This window comes from Hemiscyllium ocellatum, chromosome 3 (assembly GCF_020745735.1).
Source record: "Hemiscyllium ocellatum isolate sHemOce1 chromosome 3, sHemOce1.pat.X.cur, whole genome shotgun sequence".
NCBI lineage: Eukaryota > Metazoa > Chordata > Chondrichthyes > Orectolobiformes > Hemiscylliidae > Hemiscyllium > Hemiscyllium ocellatum.
In genome coordinates, this window is record NC_083403.1 from 63,395,477 (window position 1) to 63,421,147 (window position 25,671).

The 25,671-nt window shown below is 39.8% G+C and overlaps 1 protein-coding gene across 6 annotated transcripts in view; it reads right to left on the bottom strand.

The window, feature by feature from the left end:
• The window catches only part of scara5 (scavenger receptor class A, member 5 (putative)), a 100,792-nt gene that overhangs the window by 68,578 nt on the left and 6,543 nt on the right, over nt 1-25,671 (bottom strand). For 2 of the 6 annotated variants that reach the window (XM_060850443.1, XM_060850463.1), the window contains exon 2: nt 9,072-9,165. The gene's annotated coding sequence lies outside the window, so the exon portion shown is untranslated. Of the gene's footprint in view, nt 1-1,640; nt 1,804-2,048; nt 2,228-9,071; nt 9,166-17,052; nt 17,087-25,671 lie in introns of those variants that run through there. The other 4 variants (XM_060850453.1, XM_060850473.1, XM_060850437.1 and 1 more) reach the window with 4 other exon arrangements.

The window sequence follows — 25,671 nt, forward strand, 5'->3', positions numbered from 1 at the left end:
CAAATTCTGGCCTTGCCAGCAACACTATACCCCATTAATGAATAAATAAGAGGTCTGTATTACTGCCATGGGTAATGCAAAGGAAAATTTACTCTTGATCAGGTATTCAAACTTTCTTCAAATTCAGCCTTGGATTCTGCAATATCCTGGTGAACAAGCAGTTGCTGAAGCTATGATATAGATGGTTTCCCTTTTAGTTGTGAAAACACAAAGTTGAACTGCCAGTTCCTGGCAATGTAGGAATTTGCATACTTTCTTTTTGGACAATCAAGAGTGGCCTTGCCAATTTTGCTGGGAGTTTGAGATGTTCTCAATTTCTCAAACGGCACAGTGAGATAATAGCATCTGTGTTAATTAATAGTTTAAAGATTTTATGTGTTTAAAGACAGGAATATGATAGGATGTTGGACACTGGTCAGAAATACCATTTCTTCTTGGTTCATTAGGCCATTCATTATTTTGTTCAAAATAAAAATCCCAAGTGGAGCAGCCATGCACATTAGATATTCTGAGTCTAAAAAAACATATTTATAGTTTTGCTTCATGCTTAATATATGAAAGGAAATTGTGCACTAATCATACTTGAAAAAAAGGAATACTTTCTTGTGACAAAAATTCTGTTAAATTCAACAATTTTTATTACGTGAGGAAAACTTGTTTAAGCAGTAAATGAGTAGGATCAGGAATACATTGCCTCAGAATGTAGTGGGAACACAATCAACTGCTCTGATAATTATCTGAATTGAAAAATAATAGCAGGGCTAATGTGAGTTGCTCTTGCAAAGAGCCAACAGGAACATAACAAGCCAAATTGCATCCTTCTGTCTTGTAACCGTGATAACCAAACTGCATAAGAGATATCAGTATACATGATGGTCAGAGACAAACACTAAGGAGTAACTTAAATGAAGAAACAGATGGAGTGATAAACAGTTTCAGAGATGCAATTTCAAAGTTAGGGGCCTAGACAGCTGAAGGTATGGCGAGCAATGGGGGTATACACAAGAGACTAGAAGTTGTCTTCTCTTTAAATCCTATCCTATCCTCTCTCTTGACTATCCAGTGATCATTTCAACTTCCAATGGACAGAATTTTCTAATTTTGCCAACATCAACTCCTTTTAGTTTTCACGATCAACAGAGTTGTTAATTTATCAGTTGTTGCCTCTTTACAATTTCGGGCCTCTTCTTTCCATAACTTGTTCTTTTTGACTAGCTGATTTTTTTATGAACAGCTGGTCACTTATAACATTTTCCAGTTGTAATAATGTGTCAGCCACCTGAAAGGTTAATTTTATACCTCTCTTTCCACTGGTTAATTGTTGCCACTATTTTCCGTTTTAATTTCGGAAATTATTTTTCCTAGCCCGGGGTAAAATGTGACAAAAGTTACTGCCATCCATCTAGCATCAACCAGACAAATACAAGGATCATACCTTGAAAATTCCAGGAAGGTTACAAATTCCTCTGGTCACTAGTTCAGTGACATTTTAAACGTGTTTGTGAAAAAATCTTGCATTCTGTGTCTGCAGTGAACCTAAAAATATTCTCTTTTCAAACAGAGTCTGCAAAAGCTAGCAGAGAAAACTTCACAGACATCATTTAAATGTCACTACGCATAATATCCAAAGGAATTCTTACCTCTGGTTTGAATGGCTCAATGCCACCACATGTGGTATATTTACCCACTAGAGTGATTCCAGGATTCCCTGATTCCTGCAGGGAGCCACATTCTCCGTGACTGCAGGCTACAATGCTGCAGTCCAATCCCCAATGCTTGGTCCCTACAATTAAGACTTCCCTGCTGGAAAGTACAAGATTATGGAAGAATCCCATCATAGAAATCATTGTATTTTTGTTGTTACTAATGTGCAAAATCCTCACTGTACTTTATTTTTATTATAACTTTTTTTAACATAGAAAGACTATTTTAATATAATATTTTTATATAATTTTAAAGCAACAATCAAAGCTCAAACACTGATTTTGGTTTTCACTAAATTTATATAAGTCCAAAAAATCAATTATAATGAAGTTAAAATGACTTACCTTTGTGTTAAAGAATCTTTGGTGTTTTCTCTTTGCAGTTACAGTTAAAGCAATGTTGCGTCATTTACATTGAAATACAGTATATGTTAAAACCATTAGGTGCTTCACATTATTTTAACTTTTGAGCATTTCCAGAAAGTGACAAGAACATGGTCTCTCATTAAATACAGTACATGATTCTACAACAACATTGTATCAATGTTGTCACTAGAACGGTCCTGTTCTTAATCCAAAATACTTTCCCAGAAAGGAAATTGTGAGATAATGGGAGGTGGAAAAGCTTGAAGGGAGGAGACGGAATCTGCATCAGCCCTGTGTTCCAAGAGTTCTGTAACTCAAGAAGTTGTTATTATTGCGAATGTTAAAATGTCTGCTGTTTGAAAACGGATGTGGGGATGGGCATTGATGCTTCTAGCTGATGACATTCATCATCAATATTTTGTAAACATGGCAAAAGTCAATTAAAATGTTATTAAATTCAGGTATGTTCATAATAAAATGCTGCTGCATTCTCTGTTACTGGAATGCTGGCACCAAAAACCACTGCTGGCAAAAACAGAGCATAATATTAACACAGACTGTAAAGTTAACCTCATAGTTTATCCAGTGTCTATAAAAGTCACTGTTGCTGTTTACTTGATTATTTTTTAGTGATTATGTTCTCGTCATTGGAGTAGCTTTCATTGTGTCTAATTGTTACATAATTTAGCTTTTTCTTCCCTCTCTACTTGACAGTGGTAACTTCCACCACCTGTTATTTATTATTTTTCTTTCTTAACACTTCAAAGTCAGGGATTATGAAATAGAATTATAACAGCTGTGACAGCAGCCGTCAATCGTAAAAAAATTCTATTAGGTGAGGTTCAAACTGTTGCTGTTGATTGACAGTAGATCTGTTCATGAAATATCATTTATGATTTGTACAATATGTTTCATAAATTTGTTCACAGATGGTGATAGCAACCAAGTGTGAAATCAGACATACATAGTTTAGTATCCACATGAATTAGTATTACTTATTTGCCATAATGTACCATCTTGCCTTTTCGGAGATGAAGGAAAACAGAATCACTGCTTCCCTAATGATTATAATTTCATCAAGTCTCCTTCTTCCTTCAACTTGCTCATTTACAGGTATTACTAGAATGTTTTTGGACTCTATAATGAAGACAGAAGCAAAATATTTAATCATTGCATTTACAACTTTTTTTATGATGCACTTCAACTCCCCGACTCACTCTTTAGAGAACCAACTTTATTCGCTCTTGTTTTTAGATACATGTAGAATTTCTTCCTATTTGTTTTTATGTTCCTAGCTACCCTATCTCACACTTTAGTTTATCTGTTCTGATTCAGTCACTTTCTGCTATTCTCTATATTCTGACCAGTAATCTGACATGCTTTCCTCTCTGCGTAATTATATGTTTTTTTCCTTGAGTATGTTGCTTTCCTTAACTTTCTGAGTTAACTGTGGATGTTGGATCCTCCCCTAGAAACCTTTCTTTATAGCAGAAATGTACTTATTCTGAGTATTCTAAAACATCCCATTAAATGTCTGTGACTGCTTCTGTATTGATCTATCACTTTGCTGAATGTTCCTGTTCATGTCAGCTTGCTAATTCTTCATATTCACACAGTCACCTATTTTTAAGTTGTGACATATTTCTCAATATCAGATCTTGCTCTTGGATCTGTTCCAGTCTGTAGTATTCTAAGAAACGTTCCTGAAATTATTCTAAGAACTCTGCATCAAGGCTACTATTGCCAATCTGAATTTTCCTGTTTATATGTTTATAAAATTATCTATAATTATTACTATCCCTTTATCACAAGTACACATTATTTCTTCTTCCATACTTCTGCCGACATTGTGGTTATTGGTTGGGAATTTGTAGATGTTCCCATAAATAATTTCTTTCCCCTATTTTTCCTCATCTCCGTCTGAACAGATTCTACACCGTGACCTCCGGAACCAATGGTTATAACTTATAGTTAATTTTTATCACCTTGACTGTTCATACATTCTTAGGTTTTTCTTTCTCACTGCCATTCTCTGATCTTCATCTTCCATTTTGATATTTTAGTCTCCTATCTAAACCCTATCCTTTGATTTGTTGATATCTTGTAAGGGATAGGATTTACGAACATCTGGATAGGAATAAAGTGATCAAGGATAGTCAGCATGGTTTTGTGAAGGGCAGGTCGTGCCTCACAAACCTTATTGAATTCTTTGAGAAGGTGACTAAGGAGATGGACGAGGGTAAAGCGGTAGATATGGTGTATATGGATTTTAGTAAGGCGTTTGATAAGGTTCCCCATGGTAGGCTACTGCAAAAAATACGGAGGTATGGCATTGAGGGTGAGTTGGAGGTTTGGATTAGGAATTGGCTGGCTGGAAGAAGACAGAGGGTAGTAATTGATGGTAAAGGTTCATCTTGGAGTGCAGTTACTAGCGGTGTTCTGCAAGGATCTGTTTTGGGACCATTGCTGTTTGTCAATTTTATAAATGACCTGGAGGAGGGGCTAGAAGGTTGGGTGAGCAAGTTTGCGGATGATACGAAAGTCGGTGGAGTTGTTGACAGTGAGGAAGGATGTGGCAGGTTACAGCGGGATATAGATAAGCTGCAGAGCTGGGCAGAAAGGTGGCAAATGGAGTTCAATATAGCTAAGTGTGAAGTGATTCACTTTGGTAAGAGTAACAAGAAGATGGAGCACTGGGCTAATGGTCGGATACTTGTTGGTGTGGATGAGCAGAGGGATCTTGGTGTCCATGTACACAGATCTCTGAAAGTTGCCACCCAGGTAAATAGTGCTGTGATGAAGGCATATGGCGTACTGGTTTTTATTGGTAGAGGAATTGAGTTCCAGAGTCCTGAGGTCATGTTGCAGTTGTATAAGACTCTGGTGCGGCCGCATCTGGAGTATTGTGTGCAGTTTTGGTCACCATACTATAGGAAGGATGTGGAGGCACTGGAATGGGTGCAGAGGAGGTTTACCAGGATGGTCCCTGGTATGATAGGAAGATCATATGAGTAAAGGCTGAGGCACTTGGTGCTGTTTTCATTGGAGAAAAGAAGGTTTAGGGGTGACTTGATAGTGGTGTACAAGATGATTAGGGGTTTAGATAGGGTTGACCATGAGAACCTTTTTTCCACGTATGGAATCAGCTATTACGAGGGGGCATAGCTTTAAATTAAGGGTTAGGTATAGGACAGATGTTAGGGGTAGATTCTTTACTCAGTGAGTCGTGAGTTCATGGAATGCCCTGCCAGTAGCAGTGGTGGACTCTCCCTCTTTATGGGCATTTAAATGGGCATTGGATAGACATACGGAGGATAGTGGGCTACTGTAGGTTAGATGGGCTTGGGTCGGCGCAACATCGAGGGCCAAAGGGCCTGTACTGCGTTGTATTTTTCTATGTTCTATGTTCTATGTTCTATTTACCCAAACTTGATCTTTCACCCCAACCCCGCATTTAGTTTAAAACCTTCTCTATTTTCCCTAGTCATGCAGCTCACAAAAACATCAGAGCCAGCACACAGTCTGATGTAGACTTTTCCTGATGAAGAGCTGATGTTGAAACGTTGATTCTCCTGCTCCTTGAATGCTGCCTGACCAGCTGTGCTTTTCCAGCATCACACTCTATGACTCTGATCGCCAGCATCTGCAGTGCTCAATTTCTTCCAAAAGTAGACAATCCCTCTGGTACAGCTCCCATTTTCCCTGGTATTAATGCCAATACCCTACAAATAGGAATCTACTCTCTCATACCAGTCTTTGAGCCATTCTTTCACTTAGAATTATAGAGTCATAGAGATATGCAGCAAGGAAACAGACCTTCGGTCCAACTCATCCCTACCAACCAGATATCCTATATAAAACTAGTTCCATTTGTCAACATTTGGCCCATATCCCCCAAACTCTTCCTATTCACATATCCATCCAGATCCCTTTTAAATATTGTAATTGTACTAGCTTCCACCATTTTCCCTGGCAGCTCATTCTATACACACACCACCCTCTGTATGAAAAAGTTGCCTCTTAGGAACTATGGACCTGCCCACCAAGGTCTCTTTGTTCAGCAATACTCCCCAGGACCTTACCATTAAGTGAATAAGTCCTACCCTGATTTGCCTTTCCAAAATGCAACACCTCACATTTATCTAAATTAAACTCCATCTGCCACTCCTCAGCCCATTGTCCCATCTGATCAAAATCCCATTGTATTCTGAGGTAACCTTCTACGCTGTCCAATACACCTCCAATTTTGGTATCGTCTGAAAACTTACTAACTATACCTCCTATGTTCACATCTAAATCATTTATATAAATGACAAAAAGCAGTGGACGCAGCACTTCTCTAATATTATTTAATTTATCCTAATTTGCATGTGACTCAGTTAGCAATTCAGAGATTCTTAGCTTTGTGAGGTGCTGTTTTTTAATTCAACACCTAACTTCTCAGACTCCCTTAGCAAAGTCTCTTTCCTAGGGTTGCCAGGATTGGAGGGTTTGAGCTTGCGGAGAGGCTGACCACTGTATTATTCTCTACAGTGTTGGAGACTGAAGGGTGACTTTACAAAGGTTTATAAAATCATGAGGGGCACAGATAGGGTGAACAGTCAAGATCTATTTCCCAGGTTAAGGGACTGCAAAAGTAGAGGACATAGAATTAAGGTGAGACGGGAAGGATTTAAAAGGTACCTGAGGGACAACTTCTTCATACAGAGGGTGGTGTGTATATGGAACGAGCTGCCAGAGGAAGTGTTGGAGGCTTGTACAATGACAATATTTAGAAGGCTTCTGGATGTGTGTGTGAATAGGAAGGGTTTAAAGGAATGCGGTGCAAATGCTGGCAAGTGGAACAAGATCAGTTTAAGAAATCTGATTGGTGTGGACAAATTGGACCAAAGGTCTGTTTCTGAGCTGTATAACTCCACGGCTGTATAAATGTATCTAGCTTTGTCATTGGTACCAGTGTGGACCATGACCATGGATCATCCCCTTCTCACTGTGAGTTCTTCTCCAACTCTAAGCAGATATCCCAAACACTGACAATAGACAAACTGCTGTCTAAGTTTCCACTCAAAGCTGCAGTGAGTAGTGTCAATTCCCTGTCCCGTACAATCCCTTATGTGCCATTACATACTTCTTACTTCCCCCTCTTGAGTAGCTTCCTTGGCCATTTCCCATGGTCAGTTCACTCATCCACCCCCTCACCCTCACCCTCATCCAAACCTCAAACCTGCTGGATAATTGCAAAATTTGAGACACCTAAATTTCTGCCTTCTGGTGGCCTTAACTGCCTCACTTGAACACATGTACTCCTACCCATGACCACGAAGCAAATCAAAAGACCCTACCCTAAGGGGTGTGACTGCTCCCTAGAATAAATTGTTCAGGAACTAACTCCATTCGCTGATGTACCACAGTACCTGCAGCTTAGCCTCCAGTTCAATAAGTCCGAGCTGAAATTTCTTCAGCCACGAGCATTTACTGAAAACGCATTTGCACTGAATCACACCAAGGTCCAGAAGCTCCCATATTCTGCAATTGCAACACATCACTTGCTTCGCCATCACCGATATGTGCTAATTAGAGAATGCAAATTAGTACTGGTTGCAACTGCAAAAGGTTTACATTGGCAAAAGATTGGAAATCAAATCCTGAACATAAGTGTTGTGGGAAGAAAATACCTCTTCCCACCTTTTACCAAGTTCCTCACTCAGCACACTTTTCTTCTTGCAGTAAACCTTATTTGAAGCACTTCTCTACCCTATGCAGCAAATTCCCCACTTTGAATCAAATTCCCAAATATACTCGTTTTGCCTCGGTCTAATTCAAGTGAAATCTCTCACACTCAGGTCATACTCCTGTGATATGATCAGCACAGAGGCTCCATAGTCACTTTCAAAGTCAGGTGTTACAGCTATTAAGGACAATAAATGCCTTTTATCTCACAAAGTGTGCAAACATTTAATAATCTTCCATTTTTTTTCACATAGTCAATGTAGACATATTCTGAATATACCTTCACCCTTGGAGAAATCAAAAGTCATTGGAAATAAAGGGCAGTATTGACATTGTCGGATGTATGGGCCATCTCAGTCACAACAACCCGAAGTGTGTTTTCTAATGTTCAGCCTTACGTTATGTTTGTATAGCTTGCTGCTTTCACATATATTAACAACCTCAATTAATCTCACCATTGGTGCCTACTGTGCTTCCTTGTCAACACTTGCTTCTATGTACTGTGATTTATCACTGAGATTTGCTACCCTTAAATGTCTTGATAAAAAATTCTCATATACTATTCATTTACTGATACTGGTGTAATATATTTTAAATACTTTTGTCTATGAAGAGAACTGATAGAACTTGCCAAGTCTAAACTGGAGTCAAAAACATTTTGTTTTGATTGCACATCAGTGAAATTCTTTACAAGCTTCTCATTAATAGCAATTTGAATTTAATTTTGGTAAGATGGCTTTTCACTAATGTTTGGTAATGCGTAGTTGATTATGGGTTAGAAATACTTAAAGTGGAACTAAACATGCCAAATCAGTTTGTTAATTCTTTCTACCCACTTGTTAGCATTCTAAAATAAACTTTTACTCGTTACTATTAAAATTAACCTAGTCAAGAGGTTTAACTCTTCTGTGATTTAACAGTGAGAATTATAGAAAACAGCAGTGACACCTGAATTTTTGTACCTGTGAACATTTTCTAAGTTCATTCCAGTACGAGAGAATTTTCACTTAAAGCTGATTTAATCCAATCCATGCGCATACCAATATAATGGTGGTAGTATAAGTACACTTTAATTGGATCAATATGTGTATGTGGTTAGGGAGAAAGGCAGCAGCTGGTTTATGTACTGAAAAGAGAAATGACAAGCCAAGGTTTGCAGTTACTGATTTTATTTAACTCTTTTGTTGCATTAATCCATTTTGTTTTCACTCCAAACAAGTCCATATTGTTTCCCTAGGTTTTTTTTAAACCAGTTTGAATGAAGGCTCTTACCTTTAATGTTGTATTCTAGAGGGCAGCTTCAGCGGAGTGCTTCATGAATCAACAATTGCAGTTGCAGCTTCGAATACTCACGACTGTTCTCTTTCTAAATCACACAAGGCAAACAATGACTGTTGAGAAGAAATCTAGCAACTGCAGCTAGATACCTCTTTTCAGATGAAATTCCTTTCTGGACAGAGCAGTAAAGTTGTTGTCAATTGTATCACATTTAATTGAAGACAGACCTTTTAAACTACATCTGGAAAATCTGATGTTGATAGAATCTATAATCCGAGCGCTTGCCCTTTAGCCATGGAATGAATGAATTTCACCATGTTATCATCTCTTAGGCAGCAGGTACTAGATTGCCTGGTGTGAAGCAAAAGCAAACTTTTGTTGCCTGCTTTGACTCTAATTCAACTTCACTGCGTTGAGGTTTTGTTCATGAAAGGGGTCTACACATGTTCAAAAGCATCACACTGTAATTAACCAGAAAATCACGCCAGCAAGCTGAAACACCATTTCCTTTTATTCCTTCCCAAAAGACAGAAGATTCTTCAGCTTCTGTTGTGTATGAATGAGCACATATGAGAGAGGAAAAAAAGGAAATGACATCTTCGCCCCTCTTCATCTGGAATGTTGGATTAAGGTCTCAAATGCAAGACGAGAGGAGGGCAAAATGGCAAAGAGAACAAAGGAAACTATAGTGGATCATGTAATTTCTCAGAAGATGCATCCCTGGAGACACAAAAAAAAGCACGCAGTCAACAAAAATATAACACCATCTGCACTTGTCTTTTTGCTCACACTGGATCAACCCTGCGGTTCTATGACCAATGTGTTTTCTGTAAACCTACTAAGCCCAATGGAATTTAATGCTATTCAGGCTGGGTTGCTCAAGTATTGCACCACAATTCTGATTCTGTTTGGAAACTTTATTGTTAATTTCCTGCTGCATGGCATGGTCTTGTCCCACAATCTGCTCAGCACAACCACTAGTTTTTGATCATATCAACAGAATTTCCCAATAGGCTTAATGTCCAAATATATTAGATTTGTGATTTGTAGTTGCTATTAATCTAGAATAAATTGTGGTATAAGGTAATGGTCTGGAAGGGGTTAATGTTCAATGGCTCTATGTATTCTAAAGAGGTCAAACACAGTCTGTGGGTGGAGACAAGGAGTTTTGCTCTCACTTTCAGAGGGGGCAGATGTATCTGAACCAGCTCCCGAAACTCCTCATATTCTGCCTGACTAAATGTAACTGTGTAGATTGTTATCATGTGATAATCATTATTGTTATCCAAGAAAGAGTATTTGGTTGTGCAGTGGTAGTCATAGAGTCATAGAGATGTACAGCATGGAAACAACCCTTCGGTCCAACCTGTCCATGCCGACTAGATATCCCAACCCAATCTAGGCCCACCTGCCAGCACCCGACCCATACCCCTCCAAATCCTTACTATTCATGTACCTATCCAGATGCCTTTTAAATGTTGCAATTAAACTAACCTCCACCACTTCCTCTGGAAGCTCATGCCATACATGTACCACTCTCTGAGTGAAAAAGTTGCCCCTTAGGTCTCTTTTATATCTTCTCCCTCTCACCCTAAACCTATGCCCTCTAGTTCTGGACTCCCCCACCCCAGGGAAAAGCCTTTGTCTATTTATCCTATTCATGCCCTTCATGATTTTATAAACTTCTATAAAGTCACCCCTCAGCCTCCGACGCTCCAGGGAAAACAGCCTCAGCCTATTCAACCTTTCTCTATAGCTCAAATCCTCCAACCCTGGCAACATCCTTGTAAATTTTTGTGAACCCTTTCACATTTCACAACATCTTTCCCATAGGAAAAAGACCAGAATTGCACACAATATTCCAATAGTGGTCTAACCAATGTCCTGTACAGCCGCAACATGACCTCCCAACTCCTGTACTCAATATTCTGACCAATAAAGGAAAGCATACCAAACACCTTCTTCACTATCCTATCTGCCTGCGACTCTATTTTCAAGGAGCTATGAACTTGCGCTCCAAGGTCTCTTTGTTCAGCAACACTCCCTAGGACCTTACCATTAAGTGTATAAGTCCTGATAAGATTTGCTTTCCCAAAATGCAGCAACTTACATTTATCTAAATTAAACTCCATCTGCCACCTCTCAACCCACTGGCTCATCTGGTCAAGATCCCAGTGTAATCTGCGATAACCTACTTCGCTATCCACTACGCTTTCAATTTTGATGTCATCTGCAAATTTACTAACTATACCTCTTATGCTCACATTCAAGTTATTTATATAAATGATGAAAAATAGTGGACCCAGCACCGATCCTTGTGGCACTTCACTGGACTCAGGCCTCCAGTCTGAAAAACAACCCTTCACCCACCAACCTCTGTCTTTCATCTTTGAGCCAGTTCTGTCTCCAAATGGCTAATTCTCCCTGTATTCCATGAGATCTAACCTTGCTAACCAGTCTCCCCCAAGATAGCCATAGAAGTGTATCATAGCACATCCAAACAGATTGATTGAAAAAGTGATCCCTGTCTCTTCTGTAGATACTCTATGGTACTGTATGCTGTACCACTAATCACCCGATAGGCAAAAGCAAAATAATGGCAAAAGAGGATGGTGGCAGTGAATTATCCCAAAATAATCCTTATCCAGACATTGAGCTGCCAATATCAGAGGCACGAGAGCAGTCATCTGCACAAATACCACATGGTTGCAGTGATACAAATTGACTTAGACCTTGAGAAGAAGAAATCTAGAAGACCCAGAAGAAAAGATTTTAAAATCAATTAAGTGAGTTTACTGCTTTAAGAGTTTACTGCTTTTACGAAGACAGTTACTTACCAGCTGAAATGCAATTATTGACAGAGAAAGGAAATAGCAGCCATAGAACTAGCAGACAGGCAATCTCACCACTTGAAAGACAAAACCTCATTTGGAAGGTGGTAAGAAGTGCTGGAGTGAGACTGTCAAAAATAGAGAAAAACCAGCAACATTTAGTGCTCTAAAAAGCAAAAATAAAAGCTCAAGGGGATAAAGTTAGAAATTCCGAAAGGAAAAGTGAAAATACAACATTTGAAATAAACTGATTTAAAAAACAGTAAGTTACCACAGAATAGCCTCCAATTAAATTTAAAGCTTTATTGAAGAGTACAATATGGTTTTATATAAAAGCAGTTATAAATCATGACAAATGAAGGAAATACTGCAATATTGCTGTGGTAGAGTCTAACAGGCTCCACAGTTATTCAATTTAAAGCAACGTTACTAAATACAAGAATACAAGTTTAGAGAATTACAGATTAAAAGCAAGTTTGAAATGACACAGATTTAAACTATCTTTAGGTAAGATTAATCAGCGCATTGCAAAGAAATTGAAGAAGTTATATTACTTCCCAACAGATTAATTGTCAGAGATGGATCGTATAGAACAGAAAGTTTAGACTTCTTGGAAGTGTCAGCTTTTGAGAAACAGCATTGTCTCAAAGTTAAAAACTGAGACTGAAGCTGGGCAAGTAAGTACAATATTCTACTCCATTGTTTTGATTGAAGATGATATTATCAAAATGATGGAATACATACAAATCTGAATGGCTTCAATAATTACTTCAATTTAAGAACAAATAAAATCCTTGAATGAGCAATAATTAACAAAAATTAATCTTCCAAGAGAATCCACAACCAATTTCATGTAACTTCCAGTATAGGCAAGCGCACCACACTGCACAGTCCCCTGATAATCCTGATTTGGTTGTTAGCACAATTCATTGCACACTCAGTTGAAATTCAATGCAGAGAAATGTAAACTGATACATCTGGTAGGCAGATCTTGGAGACACAATAAAAAAAAGGTTACAATTGCAAGTGGTTTGCCAGGGCAGAAGAATCTGGGTATGTATGTGCATAGGTTCTTCTGCAGCTATACAGGGCCCTGGTGAGACCACACCTGGAGTACTGTGTGCAGTTCTGGTCTCCAAATTTGAGGAAAGGCATTCTGGCTATTGAGGGAGTGCAGCGTAGGTTCACGAGGTCAATTCCTGGAATGGCGGGATTACCTTACACTGAAAGACTGGAGCGACTGGGCTTGTATACCCTTGAGTTTAGAAGACTGAGAGGGATTATGATTGAGACATATGAGATTATTAAAGGATTGGACACTCTGGAGGCAAGAAACATGTTTCCACTGATGGGTGAGTGCCGAACCAGAGGACACAGCTTAAAAATGCAGGGTAGACCATTTAGGACAGAGATGAGGAGAAACTTCTTCACCCAGAGGGTGGTGGCTATGTGGAATGCTCTGCCCCGGAGGGCAGTGGAGGCCCAGTCTCTGGATTCATTTAAGAAAGAGCTCTTAAGGATAGTGAAATCAAGGTTATGGAAATAAGGCAGGAACAGGACACTGATTAAGGATGATCAGCCATGATCATATTGAATGGTGGTGCAGGCTCGAAGGGCAGAATGGCCTACTCCTGCACCTATTGTCTATTGCCTATTGTCTCATTAAAAGTAGAAGAACAGATTGACAGAGCATTGAGTACACAGTATGCTAAGCTTTATTAATAGACAAATAGAGTTATGTTAGACTTGTATTCAGCCTCAACTTGAGTATCCCATCCAATTCAGTACGTTTGGAAGGATATGAAGACCTCAGAGAAAATGCAAAAAAGAGTCATTAGGAGAAATTAGGATTTTTTTTGTTGGAATAAAAAGAACTAAAGAGGTTTGATAGAGCTATTTAAAATCATGAGGGATCCAGATAGATCGGGAAAATTGTTCTCACATGAAAAAATTGAGAACGAGAAGGCACAGATTTAAAATAATTGGCAAAGAAGCAAAATCGTCATGAAAATGTCTTTTCACACAGCAAGTAGCTGAGGTCTGGAATGCACTGCTTGAAGGTCTGTTGGAATCAGTTTCCACTGAGACATTCAAAATGACAGTTGTCTAAAAAGGAAGACTGTATGGGAAGTATATGGGAGAAGGTGGGACAGTGGTAACAATGGAATTGCTCATTTGGGTAGCCAGTACAGATATGATGGGGCTGAATTGGCGTCCTTCTGTACAATAACAATTCAGTGATTCTGTGATGATGGTTTAGTGATAAGATAATGTCATTTTAAGAGGCACACATTGACGACATCACAGACTTTTGTGAAATTATCAACCAGGTCCTCAGAGCAAGAGTACTGACTGACTACAACAAATATATGCTCCCACAGCCTTTGCAGTATCTGTGTGGAGGGTCTCTTGGCCTTCTGCAGAAGTGGACCTCTTTCTTCCAGTCCACCCCCCTACACCATGTACCACATGGGAGAACCTTGGAATCTGATCTCTACTATGCTGTACCATTCTTGTATCTTTTCCAGGTCAGTCTCACTCTTAGCATGACCTTGCAGCAGCCGTTCCTGTCAAAATACACTTCTCTTTTTAGAGGGGCAGGTTTGCTTAACGTTGTATTATCAAAACTTTGTATTCACTGCTCAGAACTGAAGACACCAAACATTATAATTATGATTAGCACAGGCTGCATGCTGCAATTATGGGCAATAATCACAATCTTCATACAAGATTATAAGAAGGCAAGAACTAGGAGCAGGAGTAAGGCAATTCAGCCCTCAGGCCTGCTTCACCATTGAAACAATCATGGGTAATCACATCTTGTTTTCAACTTGCTTTCCTGCCCATTCTCCATAACCCTTCAAATCATTACTAATTAAAAACTTTGCCTATCACCTCCTTAAATTTAGGCAATGTCCATCACACTCTACAGCAGTGAATTTCACAGATACACAATCCTTGGAGAGAAATAATTTCTCTTCATCTCTGTTTTAAACTTGCTACCCCCATCCTAAAACTATGACCTCTCATTCTCGATTGGCTCATACGAGGAAACATCTTCTGTAAGTCTGCTTTGTGAATCCTTTTAGCATCTTATATACCTCAATTAGATCTCCTCTCATCCTTCTAAATTCTAGAGAATATCAGCTTAAACTGTTCAATCTCTTTTCTAAGACAAATCCATTATCTTTGAAATTAATCTAATGAATCTTCCCTGAATTGCCTCCAAAGTATCTCCATTCCTCCTCAAGTAATGGAGGACCAAATTTGTACACAATAGTCCAGATGTGTTCTTACTGATGCCTTATACAGTTGCAACAATAGTTATTATCTCTTGTACCTATATTCTAGTTTTCTATAATTCTTGTCCAAGATATCCAGATCCATCTGCACCAAAGTACTCTGACATTTCTATTTAGATAATAAATTGCCCCTTTATTCTTCTAAATAAAATGAAAAAGTTCACACTTATCCACGTTAAACTCCAGCTGCCAAATGTTTGCCCATTCCCCTAAACCATCCATATCTGTTTGTACATTTCTCATTTCTTTATTGCAGTTTACTTTCCCATTTATTTTAGTGTTATCTGTAAATTTGGCTATTGTATCTTCTATTGTGTATCCAAGTCATATAGAATGGGCCCGAGGATTGAACTCTGTGAAAACCTACTAGGTACTACCACCCCACCAACTTCCATATACATTGCATCATCCGTCATCATTTCCGCCACCTCCAAACGGACCCCACCACCAGGGATATATTTCCCTTCCCTCCCCTATTAGTGTTCCGAAAAGACTGCTCCCTCTGTGACACCCTCATCAGGTCCACACCCCCCACCAACCCAACGTGCACTCCTGGCACCTTCCCCTGCAACCACAAGAAATGCAAAACTTGAGCCCACACCTCCTCCCCTACTTCCCTCCAAGGTCCCAAGGGATCCTTCTATATCCACCACAAATTCACCTGCACCACCACACACATCATTTACTACATCCGCTGCACCCGATGTGGCCTCCTCTATATTGGGGAGACAAGCCACCTACTTGCGGAACGTTTCAGAGAACACCTCTGGGACACCTGGACCAACCAACCCAACCACCGCGTGGCTCAACACTTCAACTGCCCCTCCCACTCCACCAAGGACATGCAGGTCCTTGGACTCCTCCATCACCAGACCATAGCAACACGACGGCTGGAGGAAGAGCACCTCATCTTCCACCTAGGAACCCTCCAACCACAAGGGATGAACTCAGATTTCTCTAGTTTCCTCATTTCCCCTCCCCCCACTTTGTCTTAGTTCCAACCCTCGAACTCAGCACCACCTTCCTAACCTGCAATCTTCTTCCTGACCTCTCCGCCCCTACCCCCACTACGGCCTATCACCCTCACCTTCACCTCCTTCCACCTATCGCATTTCCAACGCCCCTTCCCCAAGTTCCTCCTCCCTATCTTTTATCTTAGCCTGCTGGACACACTTTCCTCATTCCTGAAGAAGGGCTTATGCCCGAAACATCGATTCTCCTGCTCCTTGGATGCTGCCTGACCTGCTGCGCTTTTCCAGCAACACATTTTCAGCTCTAACCAGAAAATGACCCTTTTATCCTGACCCTCTGCTATCTGTTGGTTCACCAATCCTCTATATAAGCTTATAAAATAACTCTATGTGATCTTACCTTGTGTAAAAACCTCTTCAGGACTGGGGGTGGGGGTGACAGGCGCAGCAGATAAAGAGGGGGTGGGGAAGGGTTTTGGGTGACAGGGGGTGTTGTTGGTGAGGAAGGCAGAGGTGAACATAGGTAGAAGGTGTAAACAGTGTAAACTTCACATTACCACAATAACTGAGCAAATAATGCACATATTTTCTTCAGCAAGTACACAGCTAAAATAAATACCTTTCGAATTCTCCAAGTTCATGTTTGCTTTGTATGGTGAGTGAAGAATCCAGTCAACCATGTAACATTTCATTGCTTCAGTGTCATGATTAACAAAGTGAAGGTGTGTGCCAAGTTGAGGCCAAACCATTCTCCTTAACAGACAACAGAATCTTTGGCGGGTCAGTCATTGTACCGAGCATCAGTATTGTCCTGTATGCCACTCAAGTTTCAATTTGTGTCTCTCATAAAAGAATGCACCTGCAACCTTACCTTTTAGGGATCTGTCACAGTAATTCACTTTCTGCAGATTTCATACTTGTCTTTTCTCCCAAAGTACATCAATAGCTGAGCTGGTGGCTGTCAGCATGAATGGTGGTTTTCTTCATCAAACATGCATTCTCATTCATGCCCTTCAGTATGAGAATACATTGGATAATCAGGAAACAGTTTTAGGTATTTGAAAGCACAAATACTTAAGGGATGGGTTGAAGTAAGAGAATGAAGGCTAAGATGAAAAGCAAGGCACTACAAGTCAGGTGTACATGAAGCCAAATTGCAAGATGAGCAATTTTAGTTGGTGCATCAGGCAGGAACACACCAGAATCCTGGATCATTTCAACAACCCAGCTTGAAATAGATTAAAAGCACTATGTCTACCAGGGGGCTTAGCAAATATTGCTGCATCTGTCCCCTGCTGAGTCTCTATTGCCCCTTCCTATTATTTCTAACCTGTCCTGCAGGAGATAAGGAAGTCTGCCAATGAGTGTGTTGCAATGTGTTTGGGTGATGAGTCTGTTGGAGTTGACTAACTAGTTGTGTGTAGAAACTGTGAGATGTGGGTGTGAGGTTTGAAGTCATACTACGTGTGTTTTGAGACAGATTATTTAAATATTAGGCATGAGTTCTGATTATTAGAGATTGTTGGCATGTGAGTACTGAGTCTTTGGTGCATTGAACTATCTAGGGCATTGGAGATTCAGTTAGTAGGATATGTTATTCAAGTTGGAGTTTCTGATATTACCCATTCATGTAAAATCATTAAAGTTTATGCGGCTTTGCGGCCACCTCCTTATATAAAATCCTTACATCGGCTTGTGTGACAATCAGCTCCCATCCCCTTCACAGTGGATGCCTGGATGGGTTCTGCCTTACTATGGAAATGTGGCAATTCGTCTCTTTTCTATCTTTATCACTAATACTCCTAGCACTGTTTCACAGAATCTGGGAGCTTTCCCTCTGGCTTACTATTTCAATGTTCCACTTTTTTCTGTGTGAGAAACATTGACAGAAACCACTCCAACATCCAAAATAAGCCAGAATGCACTCTGTTCCCCTTTAAGAGGCAAAAGGTTGTTTTAAAATGTTTGGGCTAGCTTTAACTCATGCAATCCTCTCCCAAACCTGGGCCTCTTCCTGAATATGCAGCCTCCCAGCAGCGTGTTTAGCACTGGGCTACATGCCACACTCATAGGGAAGTTTCTTTACAACCTGTATCACCTCATTTGAGGGCAAGGTAATCGTGCATCATATCCCTGAGCCTGCAAGCCAACCAGAACAAGTATTTAGCCCTTGATTTCTTTTGATTATAATTGTGCTTGCATGAAAATTCTTTTGTGAAGTGCTTCAACATAGGCGTAAACACAATTTGTTTTAAATAGATTAATGACTGCATGCAGTAACACACACAAGCAGTTTGCAGGAATTTAACCAGAAACTACCACGGGAAAGACTTCTCTTTTCAAATAGGAGCCAGATTTTCTGGTCCTGCCCTTGCCAACCCCGCAATTCACTGTCACAATTTATTTAATTAGGCAGGCAAGCACAGAACAGAAATTAATACCTACGTTGGGGGCTAGATTGAACATTCTCATGCAGACCAGGTGATGTGTGTAAAGAATTCACCTTTGTTAAAAAACTGAATTCAGATGTTGGGATTTGGACCCATATTTACTAGATTATTAGTCCAGTCCCAAGGCAATTGCACAATGTTGAATGTTGAAATCTATCTGCCTATGTTTGTGCTTATGTATTATTCTGTTATAAAAGGTGGATCTTGTTATTTAAGCTTATATTGCAATGTAAGAATGTCTCCCTGATGGGGTCAAACAAGAATTATTTGGAAATGGTCCTCTGTATTGGGCAGCCAAGGTAGGTAAGCATGAATACTCTAAGAGTTACTTTATATTTTCATGTCCTAGGCCCAACCAGATGCTTCATCAATGACCTTCCCTGCATCATGAAGTCAGAAATAGGACTGTGCCCTGATGATTGCACAATGTTTAGCACAATTCTCCCCTCAGATAGTGAACTTGTTTATGTCCAAATGCAGCTAAACCTGAACATTATCCAGGCTTGGGCTGAAAAGTGGCAAGTAACATTTGCACTATACAAATACAAAGCAATGACCATCTCCATTAAGAGACAATCTAACTGTTGCCCTTGACATTCAATGTATTATCATAACTGAATCCCCCAATATCAACATCCTGGGGTAACTATTGACAAGAAACTAAACTAGACTAACCATTTAAATGCAGTGGCTGAAGAGCAGGTCAGAGGCTAGGAATTCTGCAGCAAATAACTTCTGATTCCCCAAAGCCTTTCCATCATCTACAATGCACAAGTCGGGAATGTGATGGAATACCCACATGGCTAGATGGGTGTAGCTCCAGCAACAACCAAGAAGTTTGACACCATCCAGGACAAAGCAGACCACTTGACTGGCACAAGCATCTACAAGCATCCATTCTCTCCATCACCGATGCTCAGTAGCAGTAACGTGTACTATCTACAAGATGTACTGCAAAAAATCACCAATATTCCTTAGACAGCATCTTCTGAACCCAAGACACTTCCATTCAAAAGGTCAAGGGCAACAGACTATTGGGAGCATCATCAACCAATGGTGGTTCCCACCAAGCCTCTCATCATCTTGACTTGGAAATATATCACCGTTCCTTCAGTTTTGCTACATCAACATTCTGGAATTGCCTTCCAAATAGCATTACTGGTTGACCTATGGCAAATGGATAACAGCAGTTCAAGAAGGTAGCTCATCACCACCTGCTCAAGGACTAATGGGAATAGTCAATAATAGTAGAACAGAGTGATGGAAAAGGAGAGTTAATGTTTATTAAATTAATTAAACTCACAAAAAGAAGTTAAAGGAAACCTGTCAAGACAACAAGCAAGAAATGATACATTACAGGAAAAATAAAATCATTGGAGTAGGGGTTTGATTATGTTGCACCCATTTTAAGGATAGTAAGGGTTCAGCAATGGTAATGCCATTAAACATCAAGAGGCGATATTTTGATTCTCTCTTGTTAGAGACGGCCACTGTCTGACACAAGTGAGGCATGAGGGTCACTTGCCACTTTTTAGCCTAAGCCTAGAAGCTGCTCATGTCTTAATACAATTGTATGCAAGCTTCTTCAGTATCTGAGGAGTCATGAATGGTGCTGGACATGTTCAAGTTGTCAGCAAATATGCTGATTTTTGACTTTATGATGGAAGGAAGGTTATTGACGAAGCAGTTGAAAATCAGAGGGAGCTGATGTTGTCAAAGTAATGTAACTAGTATCTAGTAATGCAAAAGCCCAAGCTAATGCCCAGGGGAGTTCCCACCACTGGGATTGCACCAGTTGCACCAAGGGGTTTTGAGGTTATGTCCTGATGTATCAGTAAGAGATTCTGGATCACTTGTCCATTTCTGGCCTGGATTGCCTGGTAATATCTTCCGACTGCCATTCTAATTCAAATTTTGCCTGATCCAGCAGCACTGCACATTCCTAGTTGGGTATTCCAAATCTGGCTCCTTTAGAAACAAAGTCTATAGCATCGGATGAAGAGTTCTAGCAGTGTCCTGTGTCTTAGAGGAAACTCGCCAAATGCCATCTGTCAACAGCACAAGCTGCCATTAAGTAAATAGAAATGTCCAATGTGAACATTAGTGAATGAGTAACTGGATGACTATTAGTAAATAGGAAAATGGTGGGTGAATGAATGTGTGAATGGGTGAGGTGGCATGCGAATAGGGTGTCAAGTATGTGTTATAGGGATGGGTAAAAGAGTTGGGTGAGGTTGGTAGGTGGTGAGTGGGTGAATGAACCAAGGATTAGTCTATGTTGGGAGGAGCTTTATTCTGGAGCCAGTTCAGGACAAGAGTGTTGTTGGGTAGGAGTGAGTGGGACTTAATCCAGTCCAGCCACAGGTTAGTTGACTTGAGCGCAGGTGGAGCCAGGTCTGATCGGGGAGGGGTAACAGCGTGTCCACGGTAGTAATTAGGTCAGGATGGATTGTGGAATAGTTGGAGGTATCAAGCGGACAGATATTAATCTGGTTGTTGAGGTGATGGGGTGAGGAAAGGCAATGCAAGTGATGGGGGTCAGTTGTGTCATTACCTAGGAGTTAGATGAGGAGGTTTCCATTGAACCTTTCCTTGGGAAGTACATCGGATCTGTCCAAGGCCTCTGACCTTACCTCGGAGTTGAAGAGTTTTGCAAATGGTCCTGAAGATCAGGGATTTGCGCATGAAAAGCTTAAACTTTCTGAGTATGTTTCACTGAAGTAACTTCTTCAGGATTTTGGGGTCTTGATGTACACCCTGATATGTTGAGCGCTTGTTCTAGATTCCCCCAATCAGGGGAAACATCATTCTTAAATCCAGTCTGTCCAGCTCTGACAGAATTTCATACATTTTAATCAGATCCCCTCATGTTATTCTGAATTACAGCGAATAAAAGCCCAGTTAGCTCAATCTTTCCTACATAGCAAACCCTCATCCCTTGAATTAGTCTGGTCAACCTTCACTGCACTCCCTCTGTGGCTACTCTATATTGTGTTCAGTTTTGGTCTTCTTAACTAAAACAATGTTCCAGGTGTGGTCTCACAAAGACCCTGTACAATTGCAGTAAGACTTACTTTGTCCTGTAATAAATAAATGCCAATATTGCCTTAGGATCATGTTTTTTGGGAATTTTATTCTCTTCTGTTTAAATTTTGATTGATCATAATTTACATGATTTTACTTATTTCTGTAATCAGAATTTGTTTTTGATTTCCTTTGCACAACTTATAGTTTAGTCATTTTTCATCCATGCAACAGGTCCCATTTTATTAAATCTGTGAACCATATTGGCACAGCCTGTGTACTTTCATTACCTATATCAGCCATGATTCTGCTTTCAACATATTCAACAACCTTTCCTATCCTAAACATTTTTAACCCAATTATCCAGTGACCTGCATCATTGTAATGAGGCAGCTACAATGCAGAGATCCTTAGACAGCAAAAGAAGAAATTAGGCAATACATTCCACTATTACTCACATTATGTTCTTTTGCAACTTTGGCACAGCTGTGTTGTTGCTTTGCCAAAAACAGAGAGACCCAAATTCCCATAACTGTCCGTTCATTTAAATCAATGCCAATTCTGATTTTCCAACTAAATGTCAGTTTTCCCACCAATGGCACTTCGACTCAAAAATGAGGTGCTGTTGGTTTCACAGTAAAGTGATTCATTACTCCTAAAATGATTCATTTAAAAATATTTTCATTGCCCACAGAAAATTATCATCAGATTGAACAACAGTTCTTAAGCTAGAAGCACAGAATCTATGGGGAGGAAATAGTGTTCCGTGAGTTCATGAGAAGCACCAATTTCTTTAACCCCCTTATAATCAAGATACCTTGATGTCATGTCATTGCTGCTATCCCCTCTCTAATGACATTTTCAAAACAAGCAAGTCAAATGTATTAAAGTTGACTTGAATGATTTCTGTAAACATTTTAAGAGAAAGAGAGAGGTAAAGAGGAATACAAATTCTTTAGGGTCAAATGATTTGGAGGTGCCAGTGTTGGACTGGGTAGACAAAGTTAAAAGTCACACAACACCAGGTTATGGTCCAACGGTATTATTTGGAAGCACTAGCTTTCACAGCGCCGCTCCTTCATCAGGTGGAGGAGCAGCTCTCCGAAGGCTAGTGCTTCCAAATAAACCTGTTGGACTATAACCTGGTGCTGTGTGAATTTAACTTTAGGAACAAATGCAGCAAGGCTATTACAGATAATAGGGAAATATTTTCTCTATTTGTACAGTGTAAGAAGATGTCAAAATACCAACAGCAGAGGGGAATGTAAATCTTTTACAAAGATGATAACCTTATGGATTTAATACGGTGTACAAACATGCTAATAGATAAGTTATGGGACTTAAGAAAGACAAAAACTATGAACTGAAGTGATGGTAACTGATGGGGACAATGCAAGAATACAAAATGTAAGCTTTAGGAGCAAGAATACATCATTCAGGCCCACAAACTTCCATTTGATTAGATCAGACCCATCTGACTGTGGCTTCAACAAACCCTTCTTGCCAGCTCCCTCAAGAACCCTTGATCATCAAAAATCTGTCTAACTCCATTGTGAATATATTCAATGGCATAGCCACTATTGATCTCTGAGGAGACCGTTCTAGTCAACTAATCCTTTGAGAAAAAAACAATCACCTCATCTCAGTTTTAACTGAGAAGAAGCACTGAATATTAGAACTGTTTCCCTTCATTTTAGACTCCCACAGGGGAAACCTCCCTTAGTATCTGTGCTGTCAAGTCCATCAGGATCCTGAAATTTAGGTCTCTCTGTTCTTGGAGAAAGTGAGGACTGCAGATGCTGGAGATCAGAGTCGAGAGTGTGGTGCTGGAAAAGCATAGCAGGTCAGGCAGCATCTCACCCCCCTTTCCATTTATCTCTCAGCCCCCAGCCCACAAGCCTCATTCCTGATTAAATGCCTCTGCCCAAAACATCGATTCTCCTGTTCCTTGGATGCTGCCTGACCTGCTGTGCTTTTTCAGCAACACACTCTCGACTCTCTCTGTTCTTGGCAAAGCAATAATGGAGCCATGCCAAAGTCCCAAATGAATATAGTGCAAGTGATAGAGGAACTTGTTCCCTAATTTCTATTTGTGTTTTGTTGTCTCTGCACTGTAGCTGCCTCATTACAAAGATGCAGGTCACTGGAAAATTGGCTCAAAATACTTAAGATGGAAAAGGTTTTTTAAAACGTTGAAAGCAGAAACTAGTAAGTTCACTAAACCCCAATGGATACCATCCCAGCCTGCTGTACAATTCCCCTTAAGCTAACTCCTTCATTACAGAAATCAGTCACGTCAACCTTCTCTGAGAAATTTTGATGAATTTGTATCCTTTCCTAAGTAAAGGGAGTAAAACTGTATGCAGTGCCCAAAATGCAGATATACTGAGGCCTGGATAGCTGTAGCAATGCCTTCCTTCTTTCATACTTAATTTCTCTTGCAATAAAATACCAACCTTTCATTGCCCATTTATGCACTTGCTGTGCCTATATATTAACTATGTGTATATCATATACCAGGGCATCCAAATCTCTCTCTACATTAGAGTTCTGTTGTAGCTCTCCAATCACATAACATATTACTTTTCTATCTGAACTGCCATAATAAACAAAGATTATATTTTCCAACATTTTATTTCACCTGCTATCTTTTCTTCTCTACTTGACATATCTAAATCAATTTATATGCTCTTTATGTTTGCTTAACAATGTACTTTCTTATCTTGCCTATCTTTCTGACATAAACAAATTTAACAGTCATACACTCTATTCCACCATCAAATTCATTTATGTGAATCATAAGTAATTGAGGACCCAACAATGACTCCTGTGACAATCCAATTGTTACAGTTTGCCAACTGTAATTGAAAATTACTCATTTAGCCCTATTCTGTGCTTCCACCCATGCTTTCACCCATGCTCATATGTTACTGCCTATATAATCAGCTTTATGTTGTGAAGTAACCATTAATATGGCACATTATAAAAGTGCACTAGACTTACAGGTTGCTTGTATCCACTTCGCTTATTACTTCATCAAAGGATGCTAACAAATTACTGAAACAATTTCTCTTTCAAAAAACTGTGTTAATTCTGAATGTATAATAATTTTAAAATGGCTAAAATTATTACCTCCTTAATAGAATTTTCCCCATCTCAGATGTTTAGTGAACTGGCCTATAGTATAGTGCTTTCTGTGTCCCTGCTGTCTCCAAGTGATGCATTTACGATCTTCCCAAATCTAAGGAAATTTTGAAGATCACAACCACTGCAACTATTAGTCTATGGGCAACTCTTTCAATAGACTAGCATACAGGCTATCACGCTGTCATACAGCCTATTAGCCTTTAATATTATTAGTTTTCCCACTACCCTTTCCCAATTGGCACAAATATTTTAATTTCCTTCCTCCTTTTTATCCCCAGATTTTCAAGTATTCTTGGGATATTATGTGTACCCTGTAGAGTGAAGAAAGACATAAAATACTGTACGTCACTTCTCTCATTAATTTGTTTCACAGGATTGATACTCTAGTCTCACCTTTTAAGTGATCAACAATCATCCTGTTTACTCTTTTCTCTTAAACTAATTGAGCAACTCTTACTATCTGTTTTTATATTTCCAGCTCACTTTCTGTCATGTTCTAATTTATCCATTTGTTTTAGTCATGTTTTGCTGGTTTCTAACTTACCTCTCATCATCACAGCAGTTGACGGTGTTTCTTTCAATTTGATACAATCCATCCTTAACATCCTGAGCTCGCATTTACTGTATCCGCTGCACCCGATGTGATCTCCTCTACATTGGGGAGACAGGCCGCCTACTTGCGGAACATTTCGGGGAACACCTCTGGGACACCTGCACCAACTAACCCAACCACCTCGTGGCTGAACACTTTATCTCCCCCCCCACTCCGCCAATGACATGCAGGTCCTTGGCCTCCTCCATCACCAGACCCTGGCCACACGACGCCTGGAGGAAGAGCGTCTCATCTTCCGCCTAGGAACCCTCCAACC